We start from the raw sequence: 24,423 nt of genomic DNA on the forward strand, positions 1-24,423 counted from the left end.
CGTCTATTCGTGAAAAGTTTTATACAAATCAACGTGTATCAATTACTGGAATTCCCTTCTGTATTTAATTTAGAAAATTTATGGACAATGTTATAAGACACTTTTGCCCCGTGCGCCAAATGCTCAGTTATGGCTCTGGACGAAACACTTTCGACGACGTAATTCGAGCAATTTTTCAGCGCAAGTTTCTCATTGATCATGCAGAATGCACTTCGGGCAATGTCGATTCCTCGATGCAGCAACCATTACCGACGCGAACTGGCGCAGTCGACGTGCACATGAGTGACATTACCGTCAGCCAATAGACGAGTAGCGATGCACGCGACGATGCAGATTAGGCCATTCCCCGAGGAATACAAAAAAAGAAAAAAAAACACGTTCCAATTGCATTAATGGGCGTACTCGAGCGCGAATTTAACGTATTTCATTTTTCAGAAATGAATTTTCAGAGGGAAACAAGAAAAGTTGAAAAGGTTACATTGTTCGAGTTTTTGCATGGTATCTCTGAAACCATGTAGAAATTCGCGAGAGAAGGTAAATAATTTTCAACGGAAATTTTTTAATGAAAAGAATCGTAAAACCGACGATATGGACGAGGCAACATATAAAAATGTTTTTTAATGATTTCTGTACTTTTTTAGTCGATCTTTGAAACGTTCCATTTTCAGTTCTATTTATTGCACAGGAGATTTGCAGAGTTTCGTTTTCTCTTCATTGAAGATGATTTTGAAAAAGTTATTTTTAAATAAAAAAAAAAATGAATGATGTAACCTTTCCAGTTTGTTTACTTTCCAATTTGTAAGGCAAAAAAACATTTATTTCTTTAAATTTTGCATTAAATTTATTAGTACCCATATTTTGTTAAAATCGCGATCCCTGTAGTACGTTCCAACGTTAATTAAATGTTCTAAAATTAAGAAAAATTTATGCGAATAATTTGCCGAGAAAGAACATTTTGATACATTAATTTAAATACACCGATCGTTTCTGTTGCGACTACCGATGTTACGGTAGACGCAATTAACACGTAACGGGCTAGTTTCCAGTAATTTCCTGAAAAAGGAATGTTTCCAATCCAATTAAGGAAGAAACCGATTAAATGTTTTAATAGCGCCTTTATGGCGTAGCAATTGAATTACTTAGCTTTTACGATACGGCTGGTAATTTAACAAAATTAATTTGCATGCAATAAAAATCTAGTTATCTTTTTAACAGTGTTGCAATTGTGCTAAGAAATAAAGACGCTACAGTTTAACTTGTAATTATTGTTCATTCGTCAAACGGGTAATACATTTCAGCGCGTATGAAAGTAAAGGACTATTACGCGAGGAGTACCAGTCGTTTTGCAACTGCAGACAGTATTTCAACGGTTCGAATTTTTATAAAAACGAAAATGTATAACATCGTACGGACGAACGGTATGAAAAACTGGACATATTGAAACTCTGGATTTCGTTGTATTTCTTTTTTACGCTGCATTCGAACGTATTTTTACGTATAAAATCGCTCTGCAGAAACGCAAGACAATAATTTACGATAAATTCCGTGCGCGTACAACGCCGCGTTATCTCCATTTAGAAAATTTCGAAAGCCAGTACATTTCCGATTCGAATAAAAAGCACGGCTTTTTTTTAGCGCCGAGCAGACGCGACGGAATAACTGAAAAAAATCCCGTTGCACGGGAAGGGGGAGAAACTGTATTATTTTTAATTAAAAGGGACTGGAACGCTCTTTTTTCGCCCGTCGACGGGGAACGTGTTAGTGCAACAGCACGGATTTGGATTCAATGGCGAGGTATGATGGATTCTACCGCTGCGCATGAATGCACTTTGACGAAACGCGTGTCGAAACGTTACATTTATTTCGAGATACGTGTGCGCGCACGTCGGGAAGAGGAACTTGCGAGAACGTGGCTGGGAAATGCAGTGAATTTAAAAACAAACACGGAATGTCAACGCGTGCATTTTAACGTTAACGACGATAAGTTCTCCGCAAATCCCGTCTATGGAATCACGCTCTGAGTTTGCGTAAACGTCAGAAACAAACAGAAAAACCGTAAGAAACGTTATCTATCGTTTCTATGATAAAATTATAAATTGCTTTTTATAATAGATACCATCAAGAACTTTATAATAACGATATTCTCTGTACCTCTGTGTACATTTTGCCTCTATTTTTAATTGAATTTGGTATCATCCCCTGAAAGATCCGTATAAATAAAAGAAATCTTAACAAATTTATTTAGAGTACGTTTATTTCGCAGAGACACGATTCTGCTTTAAACTAAATCGACTGAAATTATTTCCCCCAAAATATAAAATATTCTATATAAGCGATCGGTAAAAGTCGTACGCGAAGATCAACAAAACGCGGGAATCGCGAACAGAATCTACCGTTATGCGCGTATAAATAAATTTCGTGAAATGCTGGAGAACGATAAACGTGAGAAATTTACGCGCGCCGCGGTTATTGAAGACTTGGCACGAGCCGCGGAAATATTTTTCATTCCGGAGCCACGCGTTTATATGATCTTTATGCGACCGTAGAGCAACGGCGACATTTACTTTTAGGAATGCTTGCATTACCGCCGACGCCGATGAAAACATGCTCTCGCACAACCGTGGCGTCAAAATATAGCTCGATCGACCGTATCTTGTCGCGCGAAAAATTTGTTGTTGGTACTTTTATGTTTGCCGTGGATATTTCTTTCGCGCCCCTGCATTTACGTTTCGTCGCTCCAGAGAATATTTTCAATTTAGCGAATAAAACTACTTTTAGGAAAAAGAAATATGTATACAGGAAAAGCGAATTTTGTCGATCTTGTTACTCGATGTCGATTTGGAAAATTTGTTAATAGATTTTAATCTACGAAGGAATTTTTGAAGGAATACATAAGTATCAGGAATTGGTCAAATGATCATTTTTAAAGAATGACAGTTCCTAAATTATATTTTCTCCATGATTGAGCCACCGTTGGCTTCCTCATTGAAGTGGTTTTTGGTTTATCAAGTTTTCGAGATATCGTAATTTATGTGAAAGGGTAACTTTTTTAATTTGATTATCTCTTTCTCTGTCTAACGCGTCGGACCTCCTTCTCGCACGTGAATCGTTGTCGTAACCGAGTGACGTAGTATCTCCAAGAATTTACTACGCACTGTTTACTATTTACGCGCGAGGTCATTCACCTCGCGCCGTCAGCAATGAAACGTAAACAAACGCTTCGAACCCTTGTATCTTCGTAACCAGCTGTCCTATCGACTTGAAACAAAAATCGTTATATCTCTGGAAGTAATCATGCTATCGACTTGTTTGAATACTCATTTTAAAGGGCATTTCATCTTGTATCCAATAAATATAACAACTGTTATAATTTATACTGTCTTCTATATTTATTTTCATATTTACTTTGACGCTATATATTTCAGCAGTTCCTATTGATTATACGACTGGCGTGCGATAAAACTGGATTATAAATTGTGTATTTAATTGAAAATGAATTAAAATTTGCATACAGAATATTTGCGTAATTACTATGCTAGCATTTTTTCGTAAATAATTGATTTCTCCGGAATTAACTACGGTATCGATTTGAAACAAAATTCCAACAATTTTCGTCCTTGAACGGTTCCAAATTTCATATTATTAATCCCCATACCGTAGAAATTACAAAAGTTCATATCGAGCGGTTCACGAAAAGTATGGGGTTTTCAAAGTGTTAATATCGTAGTTAACGAAACTTTGCGGATAAAAGCCACAAGGTTTAACCCGACCCCGATGTTGAGATATTATTTACTGGCGATTGAAAGCTAGTAAAAGTAACTTCGAACGGATATCCCGTTTTCTGCAGCTTCAAAGGGCAACGGGCAGAGGGAACACAATTTCGCGGATAAAATCCGAACCCCTTACTCGGTATCGCATATTCTCCACGCGAGTGAACGTCGACCACGATTTCGCTTCCCCAAAAAAGGAGGCCCCTGTTCAGATGCATCGGACCGTTGATTACACGCGATCCCCGAAAATCTGGGACGAACATGTGCGCAATGTTGCAGCAAAACCGGACGAAAAAGAGTGGATGATCAATGCCCGCGTCACCGAAATGCACACATCTCCTGTCTACCGCAAAAAGCTACAAAGAATGACTCTGAGACTCGCCATGCGAGAGAAATCCGCCTTTCTGCCAATAAATCTTCACCATTGTAAATAGTATTATTTGCTCATCAACTTACAGGACTATTGTGGTTAGATTTCATAATTATTTGCAATTTTTAATTTTTTAATTATTGGTATAAAACTGTTCTAAACCATTCTATTTTAGCCGCAACATTCCTTAGCCTTGATGTTACTACACAACAAACGCAAATATATCTACAATTTCGTCAAATTTGTTGTCGAAGCAATTTCTAAACTTTTCCGTAAAGCGAAACATATTTCGTACGTACGGTGTACGATTTTGGCAGTGATTGTAGGTGGATGTAAATGGTCCGGGCGCCAAAATAGTTGGGCACAGACCTGGTGGGGTTCCATCAACCGCGACTCCCTTTATAAAATTTTCCCGATCTATCGTTTCTAACTAGTTTCCCTGGCGGGTTTCGGCAATATAACCCTGTCTAGCCAAAACGTGACGTAAATACGTGTTCCACGGAGGCGTAGCTCATTCGCCGCATGCGTCCGCACGTGAACATCTGCATGCACATGTCTGCGCATCGGTGCTGAACCTGCGCCAGTACGTGTGCCAACCTCGCGCCAGCTACGCGTCATATGGCGCGCGTATGTGTGTGACTCGCTGCGCGCAGCGACGTGCATGCGTGAGCGTCGGTTTCACGTGCGCCAGAGACGCAAATCAACGCGCAATCTCGTCGCGTGCGAACGCGTAAATGCTCGACGGTAATCGTTGCGACTAAAGATCGCGTTGCACCGTTGCAAGACTAAAAAAAGACAATCAAAAGAATCGGTACAATCGCTACGCCACATGCTCTCTTGAAAATTGAAACCAAAGAGCTACTCATTTATTTTTCATAGAATTCTAATTAAATTTTAATTTCGTCGCTTTCGTACGAATGTTTCTGACAACCCGACGGACAGAGAGGCAGGTATACCAGCGTCCCGAGCGATGCTGCAGCGCGAAATACTACACCCCTAAGCGAGGAACGAACCGAGAGGAATTCCATTCGCGGAGAGAGGAGCCTCACACACGCGCCGGGGGATGCCAGGCAAACACACTTCGAGGCATTTTAACGCGCGCGTACCCGTAAAGCGGTCGAATGCGCGTAAACGTGCATCTAGCCGGGGCGATCGCGCGCGAGCGCACAGGTGCACGGAGAGAACGGACGTGTACGAACGTGTTGCGCGTGGGCGTGCAACGGCAGCAGCACGCGTGCACGTGAGATACAAGCCAGCCGACCTTGCACCCACCCTTGCCCACCGACAAAGCCGATCTGCCTATTGATTGCGGGGGCGCACACTTGCCAATTTATCCGTAGGCAGAAAACAACACGCGAGCGTGCCTGTACGTGACAATGGGAAAGCAGGAAACCCCGATTTCATGCAATCAATGAGCACCAGCGACGCCGGGACCGGCACGGATTAATCCGGCTTTACGACGTATTTTTTGTTCGCCCTATCTCCTGTTCCTCTTTCGGTTTCACCCCCTCCCCCTCCTACATCCCCCCGCGAGCCACAAACCCTTCGCCATGCTCGCTTCAATTTTCTCCCTCTTCGACGTACCCGTTTCCACCCCTCGTCGGGCCGGGGTTCCCTTGCATCCAAATACTGCGGAGAACGCATTAAAAGGCGTATCGCAAAAGTCGGCTGGTCGCGCCAATTACAGTAATGTCCTTCGGGTTGTTACGGCCGTGTCCGATCCGGGTAACAACCTGAAAGACAGGTACGCGAAATTCGATCGTTCTCGTATTATCTACCGACCGTTTATTGGAAATTGCGATCGGTCCTCGAGCATTCTCGAGACCTTTTTACCCCGGGTGAAAAAGTCTATTACGAGCATCGGTTTTGATCTTACGATGAAATTCGCGCCGATGGACGGAGATAGTTTGGTGATTGTATCCCCCTGATAATACTATGATTTTTACATCGATACCCCCTTCATAAGAAATATATCGTTCCATGAAAGTCGTAGACAATTTAAAGAGCAAAATCAGTAGCAACCCGAAGAGCATTCCCGGAGTTTCAAGGCAATTGCAGTTTTTTCCCCCTTGATGGTTTATCTGGTATCTCTTTTTCTGACACGCAAACGACCAGGTATGTCCTCTGCTCGCTACGTGCCTTTTAGCAGACCAATTACCGCGAATCCGCGCCGCCATGTCGATGGAACGTCGCGCCTCTCCGGTCCACTCCATCGAACAGGCGTTTAAACATCGTATCGACGCTCGATGGTTTCGGGATTGTTTAATTTGCGTTACTAATTTTAACGGGCGCGATTGCGCGATTTTATGCAGTGACTCTCCATTAACTGGCTGTCCCCCTTTTCGCATACACAATGCTGATTATTACCGAGAAGGTTAACGTTTTCTCACGGTGCAGCGTGAAAGTGGAATTCCCCCGAGCACACGTTCGCGCCAGTATAAATCTTCTTCGATCGAATTTCGTTGTTTGCTAAAGAAAACCATCGATCCACGGCATTAATTCGTAAATCGAACGTAACGATTAAATTTGCTCGTCTGGACGTTGATTTGCGCGTCGGTTATTGCGAAAATTCCATTTTGCATGTATCGTCGGCCATTTTAACCGCACGATTCGAATGTTAACGTGGCGTTTACACTCCCGTCACGTTGTAGCAAATTACATGGAATTTAAAGTCACTATGAATGGATCGTAACCATACACCAACTGCGTGCGTAATATAAATCAAATCCGAGAACATAATGCGTTTTGTAACTCGCAATTTGCGTTCGATGATCAACGTGTATCGGTCGTATTTATCGATAGACCAACTAAAGTCGAATGCGAGCACCGCTGAAATGTATTATACAATCGATAAGATTTACGGTAATTCTTTCGAAGAAACGATCTCGTTTGTAAGCTTTCGCAACTCCAGTTGTAAACGTTATTTGTAAATGGATAGAAAAAGATATTTGGTAATAATAAAAGATTCTATCTTTGCAAAAACCAATTGTGGATATTTCGTTTTTTTGTTTTTATTCTTTTTTTTCTTTTCTCTCTTATGTGTCTCGAATCGATAGAAATTAGTCATTGCCAGCAGACGAGTCGCGACTCGCGATCAATACTCTTTCGATGTACATAATACATATTCGTAAGTGGCGTCATTTTGAAGCCGTTCCCCGACAAAGTTTGCGCCGCTTGAAAATGTCACGATCGTCGAAAGTTTAAGGAAACTGGCTGGAAGAAAAAAGCGCAGCCGTAGGAACGAGGGTGAGAAGTCGAACTTCCCACGAGGGAGCCAACAAGACCGGGCTGGCTCAAGTTTTACATAGTTATTTCCGGTTATTAAATAACGCGACCCTCGTATACTTTCAGTAAATAGTGTTCGTGAAATCAGGACTAAAGTTGGCCGTAAAATCGCGGAGAAAGAACGAGGACAAATTTCCAACTCCGCCCACTCCAATTCATATTCATGGCGTTCTTTTGAAGGAGAATTCTAGAACTTGGTACTTGGGTCGATTAGAGAAAATCTTTGATGTTCCGAGAATATAAAAGTTCAAATACGTAGAAATACGTTTTTCTCCGATTGTTAAAATTTGCATTAATGTAATGGCGTTGGTACGGAAACCTTGACACGAGCAAAATGATTTCATTCGTCGACGAATATCAATAACGTTTCCTACTAGCTATAAAACTGCTACGAGTTTTTTAGCAGGCGCCAAAATGTGCCATTGTTACCAAGGTCTTTGATTTTATAGCCTGTTATTTCAGTAATTCGATAAAAAGTATCATTTTACGAGTCGCTGCGTGGAACTCGAAATAAAGAACGAAACTTTACGACTTGTTCTTAATAATCGTTTCTTTTGAAAATTGACTGAAACACTGTCATTCGCTGTCAAGGAAAAAAAATTAAATTACACGAGACAGCCACGATCATTTAGTCTGAGTTTTCGAAATTGTACATCGAATGTGCCTTCTGTAATTTATTGCCAACTACATTAATAATTTCAATGAGTATATCGATAGAATAAGCTAACAGATATATATTTTGCAAATCATATTTAGTATCGCGATTTATTAAACTGTGAAAGAAAATAATAAAAATGAATGTAAAACATATAATTATTAAATGGAATATTAAATGGAAAAAAGCAACAATTTTATATAAATAATAATTTAATTTAACGTCTAAGAAAGCCAACTGTGAAATAGTTATTTTTAAATGATTGTATCGGGAACGGAGGCGCTAATCTTAATTATATAAGTCTAAATATCAAATATACAACGTTGTAAGAAAACGAACGAAAGGCTAGATTGAAATCGGAGCAATCTATTTCAATTTGAGTGTACGGTAATCGAAATAGTAGAAGAGAAATGCGGAGGTACTTTGCGCCAATTGAAACTAAATTGAATTCGCCAACTCACGGAGCAAAAGAAACCAAGATGCAGTTGTATCGTCCGACTTTCACGTCGTGCAATTCGATTATGAGTTATGGAAACAATTTATATACGGAAGATTGTACACCGCCAGGACGTAAACGAATGAATTTATGCGTCAACAAGCGATAAATTCATATCGTATTGGCAAAAACTGCAGTTCAAACGAATAAATTCACGTTTCTGTCGTATCCCCGATACTGAATATTTTCCTTCTATTCTTTACGCTATTAAACTCGCGTCTCAGTGGATAACATGGAAATTGGTTATTTCGCGTTTTAAATGCAAGATAAATATCGCTAAAAACCATTGGTCGTGACACGATGAACCGAAACTGAAATAAAATTGAAAATCTCGATGGACAAATAAATCAGGAATTAAAATAAATACGTCGTAAAAGTAACACGAAAATAATTAAGTGCAAACGATACGTTTCTTGTAAATATTAATATTCGTCGAAAATATTCGCGTGAATAGATTTCCTCGAGAAATTTACGTAAACCGATCGTTACAACCAGAATAAAGTCAAAAAAAAAAAAAGAAAAAGTAAATATACGAAGGGAGCTGAAGAACTGTTTGAGTTGGGTCGCTGCAAACACTTTTACGGCTTGTAACCGTGAAACCAGGAACAGGTAAAGACTAATCCCCTGAATCTATTACCCAAATACTTCTCCGTTCCCTCTGGCAAACAGAAACACGATATATTGTTTGAAAGACAACACGTTTGCCCGTACTCGACGGAATTGCGTAACGTTACAAGATGAACGAATCGTCATCGATCACGCGTAAACAGCAAAATATATTTAATATCTTTATATTACTATTTTTTCATTACTAAGTAAATTTATCATTCCATTGTAATAAATTTAGGTTCAGAGTTAAACTATTTTATGAATCAATTATTTTATCAAAGCATTATTGTCATTTCCCTATTCTGGGAATAGGGAAATATTCTATCATTGCAATGCCCCGGCGTGGCTAAACGCCTGCAATAATAATTCGACGCAAAATACGATAATGTTTTGCAATAATGAAACCGCTCGTTAAAATGAAAATTTCGTTACGGAAACAGGAAAACATGATCTTTTCAAAGGTAAATTCGGTTAATATTTTATGCCCGGTAATACCGGTAATTGAACGGTTGATTCCGTGTTCTCGCTAATGCCGCTTTCCACGCTACGTTGACGTAAAAGGTGCTCCTTTTCCGAGAAAACAAATTAAAAAGATTGTCATCGGCGCCGTGGGCTACGTAAATCGTGGAAGTAGAAAGCGAGCAGAACACAACATGCTTTATCTTCTGATAAACCGACTTCAGTCGCTGGCCGGCTTTTATATCCGTGTGCTCCATAAATTAAACGGGATCTATTAACATCGTGGAAACGAACACGGATAGTCGCTTTGCTTCTTGAAAAATAATCTTCGACGCTCTGCCTCTGTGTTCATTACTCGAGACGCGTTATTATAATGGCTTGACGTAATTTTAACGAGTTACCGCGAAGAGTAACATCTTTCGAATTAGCAACCGTATCGCTAACTCGAACATGCTGGATCGTAGTGGTGTAATAGAAACGAACGTGATTCCTAACGAAGCAAGATAAACATCGTTCCGTACGAAGTTTCGTTTTCCACAGAACTATACGAAGAAAAATCATCGACGTTTCGAAAGTGTTAAATCATTAACGTGTATCGATTATTTGCCGTCCGTGGCAAATATTTTTTCCACCGTGTTTGTTAATAATTTGAAAACGAAAGAGTCAATTTACCTCTTTTTCGTATATTCTCCGGCTTTCGCCTCGAAATTAGCGATATTTTATCGCGTAAAATGATACAAATTATTTTCTGTTCCCGGTACCGTTACGCGACGCGAAATTTCCGCCAGGATCGATCACGATCCATTACATTTAATTAACGCGGGTAGAACCGTTCGAAAACGTCGGCGTCCGTATCGCGATTTCGAATTATTACGAAGATAAATCGGACGTAAAATTGTACGGCAGAGTATTACAAAGTAAGCATAAAACATTCAGCCGCCATAAATCGTGCTGCACGATGTACAACGTTTTATCGTCGCACTAAAAGCGCTTTAAAATTAAAAGCGACATTATCTGAACTTCGGCTAAGCGGAGCTCATAGAAATTTTACGAGGCCGGCTGATACCACTATAAATAGTTCGGATATCAAAGATCTAGCGTTGTCCGCCGTTTAAAATTAATCCGACGAACATGTATCCGCCAGTGCAAACGTAGTTAGAGGCGAAGATAATCGGTAATACGGGTTATTCGTGGTTGGAGGATATTAATTTCCGACCGGGATGTCAAAATAATCCCTGTTGCGCGTCTAAAAGCAGCCGCGTAAACCGTCTAATCGATATTTACAATGTCAAACGATCCTCCGGCCCCGCAAACTCTGCACAAAAGCACGGTGAATTTATCTACTGGTTACAACCGTAATAAAAATACGCGAATATGCAAAAACTGTTGCGAACAAGCCTCATTTTCTTTTAAAACTTTCGATTAATTTATCGCGGTATATTTCGATTCTGAGGCACGTTTATCGCGCAAACAAACCAACACCTTTTCTATATTGTGCTAAAAAATATTTTATTAACTCTGGACAGATGGAAGTATCTAATAATATCTTCATACAGCGTAAAATCACAAACAACACTAGACGACGTTAGGTTTCAAACAGCATTTAGCCTCCTCTCTTAGCACAGGTGTGTAAATAAATAAAACAGTACTGTTAGCTGGTAGAAACATTTGTTTAACAATGATAAATCAATTAGATTTATTAACCCAAAATCTTGGAATATCCCCAGCTGAACGTATCAAGTAAATCATTGCTGAATGTAATATTTATATGTTCGTTATAGATATATTGTAACAAAATTATAGCTCAATTTCATACCTCGTCAAATTACGTTTCAACGCTAGTATAAAAAAGTGTTTTCTGGACTTGTAAAAATACCTGCGTAATGCTCATGGTTATCTACTTTTGCTGATTAGACTAATTAAAGACTCTAGTAATTTATGTTTACACCAATAAAATTTGTATATCAGAAATTTCTATGTTTTTTTCAAATCTTCTATCAAAGAGTGTTTTGAGTATACTTTTTTTATGATACAGGGCGGTAACTTCAACTATGATCGCAATGAAAAATATTAAGGATCGATCAAGCATTAATGTAATTAAAAAACGATCACGAACGTAGCTACTATTCGAATATCAGTCCGTTTCATGAGCGGGACGCTTGTGTGGGTGGTTCGTTATCAGCACAAATTACCTTTGCTCCTACGCGTTTAATTTAGTTCCCAGCGTGCAATAATAATGCTCACGTGACGCCCGTAATTGCCCTGGTTCGGTGATAACGATTCAAGATCAAAATCAGAATCCGTCGGCGTCGACGTAACGAAATCGAGAAACGTTGCTACGTATTTATCACGAAATACATACGTTCGATAAATTACATTAATATCGTTAGATGTTTTTCGTACATTTTATTAACCCTCAAGTCTTTTGTTCCGAAAAATCCAAAAAGATATGTACAACTTATTGCGTGAAACTTAACAGAGCAACAAGCAATTCCGTTACTTTGCATTAACATTGCTTAAATTCTACTAAACGCGCCAAGCAGCACGTTAAATTAAAACAATTATTTAGGAAAATCTCAAATAATTTCGTAATATATATTATTTTATTTCAACGACTCTATTCATCGTAATAAAACTAAATACAAATTAAAGAATGGAAAAAACCGATCGTGAAAAGGTGAGATTCAGAAAATTGATATTTTACAAAATTTTAATTTTAAATATAATATATTTGCCAATAAGAAATCATTTTCCAGGTTTCGATCCCATCGGTACAACCCTCTTCAGGATATAATAAATGATAAAACACGATTTGCAAGTATTTCAAAAAAGAAAGATCCATACTATACAATCAACGTTAAGAAAACCAATTGCAAATAACACAAGTATTAAAATGACAGTAATGTAATGAATTCTCTCGAAGAATTAAAATAAATAAATGAAAGTAAGCTTCATTACGTTCGAGCAACGCAAAATGCATCTACTAAACCATCACTTGGGTTATTGTAATTGTCTGTTTCCTTGTTACACTAACTCAAATAAGCTACACCGATTGTGTATAATTTCGAATATGTATTTATCTACGCTAAAATTGACATTTCTGCACTAAATTAAAATCCCTATTCGCTCCGTTTATATTAAAGAAGCAAGAAATTGAAAAAATAAGCGTTCGCTGATATAAACGCAAATGGGAACGAGCAATAAAAAGAAAAATAGGTTCCGAAGACTAGCTTTAAGCGTATTCCGACAATGCGAGAGCAAAAATTATTTTCGCAAGCAATCGCGAGTAAACGAAGATTTTTCAAGTGTTTAACGAAGGCTTATCGTAACAATGTTTGCAATGTATCTTTGTTTAATCAAAGTGTAACGTTGACTACACGATTACACACATCAAGAATACAACCAGGTGCGTATTCTCGATGCTTATCGACTCGGAAACACGCCACGCGGCGCCGTAGTGCGTACAATCAGCACAGCTATAAATTACGCGCCGCGTGTATTCTTGCGCGTAGATCTTCGAGCGACAGGAAACTAAGCGAAAAAAAAACCAACAAAAATATACCGTAGTAGGTACGTACAAGTAACGAGCGAACTCGACACACAAACATGTCAGGACCTATAACAAATTGACACAAAAGACGGAAATAAAAATATCCCACTCCCATCGTTCTCAGCCGCAAATAACACTGGTTCAACAAGATTTTGGCACTAGATTAAAACTAGCCGCGGGACGCTCGAAACTTTTTCTTATTTTTATCATTCGAAACTCTCGAAACTTAAGTATCGATTTATTAGCGTAAAAAATAAATTCAGATTTTATCTTAATTCTTTCTTAAAATACGGACGATCGCAGGTCTGACGCTGATCGATTTGTCGCGATTAAAATTTAAATCGAAGAATAATTTAGAACTTAACAAACTCGATAAGCCTCGAGAATACTCGGCGATCGATGCCAGCCAGAGTTTCTGAACAAGTGAAAACTATAATTAGCCCATTACTCAATACAAAATGCGTCGAAAGTAAATCTAGACCTTGACAAAAATAGGGCCAACTGGCTCTGGATGTTACTACCAGAAAACTTGGATCGAACTGACGGATAATATTTGATTAACTCACGCGAAAATAACCTATAATCAACTCCGATTGTTTATTGAATTTGAAAACTGCTTAATCTAACATTTGTCGATACCATTTACTTTTCTCAGTGAAGAAAGTCCTATCACAGAGAAAATGGATGTTCCGATGAAGAATGTTGAAAGAATTCATTCCACAAAAAACAGCCCTCAGTTTAATTAAACGGGCCAGAGTCAGATTAGTCTGAATTGAGTTCCGCCCCACCACAAACATACACGAACACTGTGGATTCGTATGTGGAGGGACGGCTTGCTGATTGTACTGAAATTGCTAGTCGCGGGAATTTCCATCGGTATGACCGGCTACCTCTGCCAGTTTTCTCCACTCCTCCAAGGAACGAAGCTGAAGGGAGTTGAGAAGATGAAGGAAACATGAAAATGAACAAGCGAAGGAAGAAGAAGAAAGAGAAACATACTGGCGTCCACGGCGACTAGGCTAGTTTTACCGCTGTTTCTGGTTTCCTCGCATCCCATTTATGGGATCGCCCTTCTAGAGCGTTCCCTCTTCAAGAAACATCGGGGAGAGGCGACTTTATCTCAGACCTTCCCGAGGTAGAGCATCGCGGTAACTAAGTACCCCAAGCACGTGTGCCCCCTTCAGCTAGATTGACTCTGACCGCGATTTTGCTTCAACTTCTTCATCATTGGGCGGAATTTTTCTTTTTTATTTTTTTCCCTTCATCGATCGATATCCAATGCAACTATTAAAAACCAATAACGCAATTTTTCCCGTACCTCCAACAATGATCGACCCGAACGACGCGAAATTGGCGAATGAAAAATCGAATGGAACCTTAGGGGATTTGAACACGCGACCGTCGGTTTCGTAAGCGGCGAGGGGAACCGTTACGCTACCGACGTTGTGGTAAACTCGTTTTTATTTGAACGTATTCTGCAGCCACTTCAACATTATGTGTTCGTCGATTCGTCAACGTTTTTTAGTATCCAGTGAATCATTAATAATAATACCAATGCGAACATTAAACTTTATGAATTTAGTGGAAATACTCGATTTAAAATATTGTTTTTAAGCATTTTATAAGCTCGAGCATCTCTGAAAATAGATCCAAGTTGTAGAGAATCAAAAGCTGTGCATCGGTATGCAAGGAAAATAAAAAAGACCATTTTTGTCACCGGCGACGGTTGTGCAACTACGCCGTAGAATTAACAGCTTCGACACGCAACGATGCACCTGTATAGCGATTTTCGTGACGTACCGGTGATTTGGCGTGTTTAGCAAACGACTTGACGAGTCATTAAACAGAGAACACTGGCAATTAATTATCACGTTTGCGTAATCGCCGCTCGACGGCGGTGGAGGTGTGGTTGCGCAACTATCGCTCATTCTGTCCTCTCCTCTCGTCTCCTCTCTCAATGACCCCTCTCTTCGCCACTTCCGTGACCACCGGGTCCTCCTGACCCACCGCCCTCGCCTCCTCTGCCGCAACCCTTTCGATCATTTCAGAACCCATGGTCCCGACCGTCCCGTCCTCGTAACCTTAATTTTTTCTTCGCTCCACGCGTTCAGAGACGAGCAACATCGAATAATAAACTACGAATAACTAACTAGACAAGGAACCAAGCATCGATAAATCATTTATAACACGAACGAATAAATACGCAACTGGAAAATACAACTTGAATCTTGATACGACATTACTTTCGTTGTTAAATCGAATTAAGAAAAGTGGTTCGAAGAAATGGCTATCGCGTAAGAATTTTGTCCATCTCTGGCACCATTTAACGCCAGCTTCGTGCGTTTCCTTGCCTCGGTTTAAATTAACTGATTTTACGACGAAGCTAGTTTTCCTAGCGAGCGAGCGCGGCTGTTTGTATTACAAATGAGCGCGCGATTCTTCGATCGATAGCACTATAGTCGTATATCAACGCGCGAGAACGCGGTAAAATATGATCGTATTTAAAGACACGTCCGCAGACAGATTAAACAAAAAAACTAAATGTTACGATGAGTTACGCGTCAGAACGGTTCTTTTCGAAATGGTGTTAGTTCTTGGAACAATCTATCTGTATATCGGGAGGACGAGAAAAATTGTACGACAGATATATTGCCCCGAGCACGTGCCTTAAAGAGAGTTAAGTATCATTGGAATGATCGCGGCTTGGACTTGTGCCTTTTCGGAGTTCCAGCCATTCCCCCTCTATTTCCGGTTCCGGAAGTTATAAATCATCTCTATTAGAACTATGTCAACGTGATTGTATCTACAAATACGAAATTATATACATATATCAACCATGAGAGTATTCTTATTTGTCGTTGGTGTAATAAATTTTGATTAAGTAACTTTTGTCCCTTTTTTAAAATAAAAACAATATAGAAAAAGTTTATCTTTTTTTACGTTTCAGTTAATGTAGTAAGAACTTTACGTAAAAAATTTTAATAATTGCTGGTTTGTATTATCATTATACATTTTTGTTACGTATGTCTCAAGGCTGCGTAAATAAAATTTAAAAAAGAAGAAGTATGTAAACGCGTAAGAGACAAGATGCAGCTGAAATGCTATTGTTGAAATCTAACCTCGATTGTATCTACGTCAGTTTCGAAGAAACAAGCCATGTGTTATTGGACATCTGTTGTTACGAAATGTTTACACAGGGTGTCCTAAAATACGCGATACAACTTGAAAGAAACGGATTCTGTTGAAAAATGAACGAATCGAATACGAAGGATAAATTTTTTTTATAGGAAGCTCCGTTTTCGAGATAATAATTTTTTATTAAAAAATCGACAACTTCAGTGCAGATAATTGCAATTATTTACTGTAGGCTGTACGTTTCTATATTCTTACAAAGACACCACAGGATGAACAAGGTGTGCACAGTTATGGTATTTTGCATACGTATGGCGTGCATCAACATAAATAAAAGAGGGTTAGTAAACGTTTGTCCTAAAAACCAGCTGTTTCCGAGTTATAGAATAAAAATTAGTCAGACATCCGTCTGACTGTATAATTTGGCGGGTATAAAAGCACCTGTTTATTGCAATCGCGCCTCGCCATCTTTGTAAACCGAGAGAATCAAAAAATAAAATAGAGATCTGAGAAAATCGAAGAAAACATATGGAAAATTTCCTAAAACTTCAAAATTATCGTCTGTTTAACCTTTGTTTACGACGGATAAATCAAACCTAATTGGTCGTTCAAACTTCCACGACTCTGAATCACGCCAAACTCAGTTTCTATTCTGAGGTCATGCCAGCTCAATTCTCTGTTTGAGAAACAGAGTGTGTGATGATGATAGAGCGATGGGGTAGCCAAATGGCATGTTGGGGTTAACCACCTAGTAATCTTGAACGGTCAGTTAATTTCCATCAACACAGTACAACACTTGTTTGTTTGGTTAAATGAGTACTATACACGTGCAAAGTTTGTACGATAAATTTGTGAACACCGTATAGAACAGTGCTTCTCAAACTATGATTCGTAGACTCCATGGAGACGCTGAGGCACTCGGGAAATAATAGCAATCGCATTTCGTATAGCGAAATAAAAAAAAATGCTTTCGGTAGTACTTTGTTATTACGTATATTTTTACGAGCTGTGTACGTTCGAAAATATTTTGCGGTTAAATAATTTGTTCGGTAACGAAAGCCTGACGGAGAGTTAGCGCAATTAACTGTAATGGACGGTTATATATGCAAAACGACCAATGACAATTGCTGGCTGCGCTTATGTTTCCATTTGCACATACTTAACGAGATATCGAAAGCATTCGCGTGAATAATGACTTGTTTATAATACCGCTATGCGACTACGCTTCGAGATTATTTGGCAACGCGGTTGCTCGCTGTAAATACTCGACGTTGATTTCTGAAAATAAGGTACGAAACGATAATTTCCACGGTCGAAAATGCTGTGGCGAAAAAATAGTTCTAAAACGACAAACTAAACCGATAATTTCTGGCTACTGAATGCATTTTTGTTAAAAAGTTCACTTGCTATATTTTATTGGTTTTGACGAAAGTAGAACGAAAAAGAAATAAGTTATAAATAGAAACGTTGGTCTAGACGAGAATTAAAAGTTGCATCGACGATGCAAAGTAGACACAGGATTGGATCATGTAAGAATAACAGTTAAATGCATTCTGGAATGATGAATGGAAACCGCACACAGAATCGTACCGTGCCCCAACACAATTACAAATTTCATGGTGGCATGTAGCACCGGCAGTGTGCAAACTAAGTATTCTGATGAATATTCAAAGTGCTCCGACAGGAATAATTGCAAATTCAAGTATCTATGAATCTCGCAGATGGCGTCGCAACAGCGCCAATTTAAATAGATTTGCATTAAAAATAAACGCGCCGAAACATCCGACGGGGGTCAAATATTAACGCCGTAGACTCGACGAAAACGTTCTTTCGCCGACGATTTTCGAAACGAAACCGTAATTACGAACGTCTTCGAACAATCCCGAGAATGCACAGATGAATACTTCGCCGCCATTAATTCCTTGCTCCCCGACGACGCGTTAATTTGTTTGCTTCGGATTTAACGCGGAATCCGAGACGAGGAACGTTTTACGAGTTCATCCCTCTACGACTACACTTTTCACGACTCGGGGGATGAATTTTTGCATCCGCGTGTACTCTCTTGGAATAGGAAATTACATAACGCGCGGAAAGAAAAGTGGACGAATCAAAGGTTTCAAAGGCAAATAAATTTAAAACGAGAGCACGAAGATTTCCGAGCCTCGCTTTGCCATCTATGTAAAAATTTTCGAACTACGGATTCAAAATGTACTCCGACGAAAGTATGACTAAAAACGTAGTTTATATTCCGAATAACTCTTGCAAAATTTATTTAACTTCCAAGTTTCTAGTCTCTTCAAAGTACAACAGAAAGATCAATCGTTTTGAAATATCCGATTACCGAGTAATGTTTATAATTGAAGGGTGATTAATCGACGAAAGATTAGGCGTATATGATGCACCTTGCAACAAAGGGTTAACAGTTTTGCCCCGAGTGGGTGGCAGACGGAACTTGGACGAAGGGTGGAAAACGAAGAGAGGAAAGAAAGAACGTCAAAGGTGAACCCTCGTCTGATAGGAGGTAACTATGGTGGACGACAGAAGGAAGAAGGTTAGGGGAACGAAGTCCGGACACCTAGGAGGTATGTACGAGACGAGAAAACGAAGAAAGACAACAGGGGCCTGTAAGGTATTATAAATCAAGAAGAGGTCCGTAAAGGGAACGTCGGTGGCGAAGGCGAAAGAAGAGTGAAGAAGAAACTTGCAAGAGAAGACAGGAGTAAGGTAGGTAGGGGTGAGGGATAAGGGAGGATGGGAGGCATGATCGTACATCACCGATTGTATTTACGACGTACCATCGTAAATCAATGATCGCACGAACAGCGCGGTTCAACGAAATTCCTTTTCCCTTCGCATGTGCCCCCCTACCCTTCCTTCCGACCATTCCTCCGCTTCCTGTACACGAACCGATGTGAGAATCTGTCCTGCCATACATCGCCCTTGATAGAGGATGTTGAGGCCTAAGAATCTTTGAAGGAATCCTTGCCCACGGCCGAGATATATCAACGATTTATCTCTATACCACCGAGAGCTGTTTGTTTCAGCGGTATTAGAATTTCCAAATAGGGGAATTCGGAGTAATGTGGCCACTGTTGTTTACGAGGTTCACCTACCTCTGGTTTGGTCGAAGAAATAGATCGTATTTAATAATTTCTTTTTTCTCAATTTGAAAATGCATTATGTTTTTTACCATTTCTTTCGTACGATTGCTTTTAATTTATTCAGTTGTGAACAGTATTTTTGGTTTTGCGAAGAAAGTTTATTAAAACCATTAAAATATATCGCGAACGGACTTGTTACGCAACCTAATAACAGATACTATAATTCCACCGCATGTAGCGCAACGACAATTTTAGGAAGTAATACATCATTCTTGACGAGCAAAACGATCTAATTTATAATAACAATAATGACTACACGAGTGTACATTTTATATAGAGATGCAATATTTTGATATTTCAACAAACAATAAAAAACATATTTTTGTTCTTTATTAGAGAATTAATTGTTTACTCGTGAAAATGAAAAATGTAAATAAGGAGTTATCTCGTGGCTGGCATCTGTACGTATGGCGCCTGGAATCATTTTATTCGACCAAGGTAATTAACATACTTGCACGCAATTGTGGTAACTATATAACGATATTATAAAACCGTACAACCTATAATAACATCTTTTATTATACTTGATATTAAAAAGATAATTTGATTGGAATTATTTGAACGATTATACCAACATTAATTTGAGTAATTGCATTCCTTTCATTAAAGACTCTGAATTAAATATATTAAATTTATTTCGTTTGTTAAATATAAATCGAATTTAAAATTAAACTAATAATTCGCAATTTAGCTTTCGCTACACGGACAGAAAACTCTATAAAAAACCAGTTTTTATAAATAAAAAGAGGTCTGTTTAATGTAACGTGGGCATCAATATTTTATGTCGTAGATGCATGAGCTCATCTCGTATTTCCCTTTTTAATCATAGTAACATTATCATTACGTAACCGATAAAACCTATCTTATCCCGTACGTGAGTATGTGCCTTTGAAAAGCATACGGATGCGATATACACGCAGCATTTATGTGATATATGCGTGATGCTACATAGTATCGTGCAGGGATGGACAAAATTTTATTGGAATAATAGATAACCAATAAAATCCACCTACAGCAATTTATTTCCAACTTTTACTTGATCGAACAATTAAATCTTTATTCGTTAATTGTGAAATATTGCATACTATAATTGAAATTTCTATTTTTACTCCAACGGATACACGATTGTTTAATTTTTATTCGTTACTTGAAATTTACATTTAAACAAAAAAATATATATTGTGTATCGTGTGGTATGGTTTGCACGAGAAGCATTTTAAATATATTTATCAAAAGAAAACAAAAATAACGATTGTCTTTTCTATTCAATTTATTGAACACCTAGTAAAATGTAGTTGGTCTCAATATGTTTTTTAGCACTTTCAACAATTTATTCTAACTTTTCCCATCCAATGCTTCAATTATTATTGAAAGAATTTTGTTTCACATCCTATTTTTAAAAATTCGAACAAAAATACACTGGCTATATATTTTAAAAGTATATCCATATTATTATCTCAAATTCCTCCGCACGACGAATTTTTCGCCGTTCCCGTAACTTATTCCACCGCTTGGAAAAGATCCTCGAATCTTGCACGTAACTTTTTTACCCGACCATATGGCCCGACTTTCGTCTCACTTCTCCCACGCTGGCAACGTACAAATTTCTTTCCGTGCGTAACATTTGTTGAACATGAACGGACAGACCGTCGAAGCACTCGACTCTGTTTCGAAAAGGAACGAGAGTGACCATGTGCCCCGGGTACATTCCACCCGAAAAAGGCGATGGACCACAGGGGTACGCGGTCGTTCGGTGTTGCAGGCAGCGGAGCTTTGTTTGTCGGGGCCCTTTAAACGTCATTTAAACCGTGATTCTTGTCAGCCCATGAAGGATCGTTTTAACAAGGTTTGGGACAGACCAGGTCAGACCTCCGCCACCACGGCACGATTACGCCATGAGGCGTTGCCCTTTGGGCCTCGAACCACCTCGAAGAAGCAACTTTCGATCGATACAAAGGCCGATGTACGACAGGGACGAGCAAAATTTTATTCGAACAACTTCATTCGATCGACGATCAAATCCTCAACAACGATTGGAAACTACTTGAAATAAAATTTGTAATATTTATTTTATATAACAGAATCGAAACCATCGACGCTAAAAATGAAGTAGTATATTGTGTTTAGCTTCGAAAAATAGAAATTGAGACACTTTTAAAAAATAACTTTGATGTGTAATTTACACGTGAATAATATAGACCTGGTTCTAGAGGGCAAAATAAGACGAAAATCAAGAATACCAATTTGTTGATTGAGGCTTCGTTAAAAAGTTATTAACGTTTAAAGTTCCATACCGACTGGAAAATTTTTCGATAAAAAAAAAATTTCAAATCGTTCTGGAAAAAATATTTTTGACTGTGGGGGTCAATTACAATCATTTTTGGTGAACAGACATACCCCCGAAATTCTAACTACTTTCGGGGAAAAAATTCAGTAAGTGGAGAAATTTTTCGACGAAATTAAAAACTTTCAAATCATTCTGAAAAAATTATTTTTAGTTGCAGGAGTCAATTACAATCATTTTTGGTGAATAGACATACCTTTGAAATCCTAACCATTTTCGAAAAAAAAATTCCTTACAGAAAATGTAATTGCAAGTCAGAAATGTCTCTCCAAAATTTCATGCATATCTTCAAAAATGCCATAACTTCTGAACGGATTGGAGGATTCTAATGTTTCAAAAGGCAAACAACGCGTATTTTAGTAAAGAATATGTAGAAATTCCAAAAATATGTGAAAACTTGTTCCTTGACCCTGTAAAATGAGAAAACCCCCATAAAAATGGTGCAATTTTCAAACGTCCATAACTCCTAGAATAGTAAATATATTTCAATGAAACTTTTTTCTGAAATAGAGCTCATGAGTGCCTACAAAAAAGTATTAGATAACATTTTCGTACAGTGCCAACCAAATTTATTAAAAATGAAAAACGAATTTTTAAGAAAAATCGACAAGGTGTCTTTAGCGAAAAAAAAATATTTCAAATCATTCTGAAAAAATTATTTTTGGTTGCAAGAGTAAATTACGATCATTTTTTATTAATAGACATACCCCCGAAATCCTACTCGCTTTCGAGAAAAAAATTCGTGTAGGTGGACAAATTTTATTAATAATTTTGTTAATAACTTTTTAACGAAGCTTCAATCAACAAATTGGTATTCTTGATTTTCGTCTTATTTTGACCTCAAGAATCTCTCATTAAAATTTTTCCCAAGGTTGGGCGAACACCCTGTATACCTTACAAAAAGCAACCTGTATCAAGGATTAAAATTTTAGAAAAATGTTATGATCTAAATATATGTTTTGATAAATAAAATTAGATAGGTCGAGGAAATATATTATTATATAATCGACTATTCAGAAACGCAAGAACTTTGTGGGGTATAGGTTCGTTTAGTTAGCGCGATTCTCGTCGAGGGATCCGGTCGATTCAATTTTTACACTTTGTAAAACAGACGAGACAAACGTTCCCTTGCGAACGCGACGACAGCGAAAGAAGGCAACAGAGAATGCGTGGCATCTTGGCAAAGACAGCCCGTGAAAAAGGCGCGGTAGAAAAGATGAAAGTGACCCTCGAACGGACTTTGAAAAGAGCCATAAAAGTACAATGAGGGGTTAGAAGGAAGACGCCTTCGCTTTCCACGTGCTGGATGACGACGGGAAGGAGGGCGTTCAACGGAAGGCCTTGGCTCCCAGAAAATACGTGTTTTTTACTCGAACGTCGGGAAAGATTACAAAGGACAGAAAGGGGACAAAACCTTTTTAAGATCTCCGAGAACAGCCGAGTGTCTGTGCTTAGGTGATGAAACCCTCTCGCGTTTGTTACTCCGCGAGCTTTGTTATCAGAACGAACGTAAGTAGTTTTTGAATAACGATTTCTACAATTCTACTGACAGTGACTCGCGAACCCACTGTCTCCCCGAGTCTTTATCCTAATTTACCAGTCGCTTCGTTAATCTTATTTGCCCCGACAGGACGCAGTTTAATTCCATTAGCGAAATTAAAGTTCTAGCAAGAGCATTTAACTGCGGATCGATGCAGCTAACTCACAAACCATCAAGATAAACCCTTCGAAAGGTGATTCTGAATAACCCGGAACTTGGAAAACTGTTTACCCAACGATCGTTTCGTTCGCTTTCTCAAATATTGCATATTTGCAACGCCAGAAGATTTAATATTAGTATGCATGATAAATTCAGCGAATCGACAAAATTTTCTAAATGTTTCAGTTTGCAATAAACAATTGTATTATATCAATTTTGTTTTGTTTTGAAAAATTTCCTTTTGACGAGAAACTTGTTCATCTTACGTTTCACGATTTATACAATTTTCATCCTTGTTTTACTTTATATAGTAAACCATTCGCTAGATTAATTTGTACGAAATCCTTGATTCGATTAAAAAGTGAGATAATGTCTAGTAAAGATTTATCTATAAAATATGATATGCTGGTATGGAATAGATTTTAACAAAACAAAACAAATTAGGGAGCATATCCCTGCATACCTAATTATTATGAAAGTGGCACAAGTCATTCAACTGTTCAAAACTCACATTGCCGTGTAAGTTATTCATGAAACTTAATGATCTTAGATAAATTTTACATTAACAGTACATTTAGCAGCAGTAAAAACATTTTTTAATATGGTCGAACGTAAACATTTATCTCTAAACGGAATATTCATATGACTTAGGCTATTTTCATAATAACCGGTACAAATACAAACACACTTAATTAATCTCTACGCCAATAACCAAAATATTCACGGTTGTTTGATAACCGTGGGTACTTGGATACGCAAAACGTATTTTGAAAACACATTCTCTTTTCAAAGATTTCAGCACACTACTATGCACACAAATATTATTGTTTCAAACTGGAGAATAAACTAGAAATTATTTAACCTTATAACAGGATCAAATCTGATATAATAGA

The 24,423-nt window shown here is 38.3% G+C and overlaps 1 protein-coding gene across 4 annotated transcripts in view; it reads right to left on the minus strand.

Moving 5' to 3' along the window:
- Positions 1-24,423, minus strand: part of LOC122397704 (protein split ends-like) — a 418,491-nt gene that overhangs the window by 390,221 nt on the left and 3,847 nt on the right. The gene's annotated exons all lie outside the window — the stretch shown is intronic.

Source organism: Colletes gigas, unplaced genomic scaffold, assembly GCF_013123115.1.
Source record: "Colletes gigas isolate AHSC1104 unplaced genomic scaffold, ASM1312311v1 Colletes_gigas_Sc00001, whole genome shotgun sequence".
Classification (NCBI taxonomy): domain Eukaryota; kingdom Metazoa; phylum Arthropoda; class Insecta; order Hymenoptera; family Colletidae; genus Colletes; species Colletes gigas.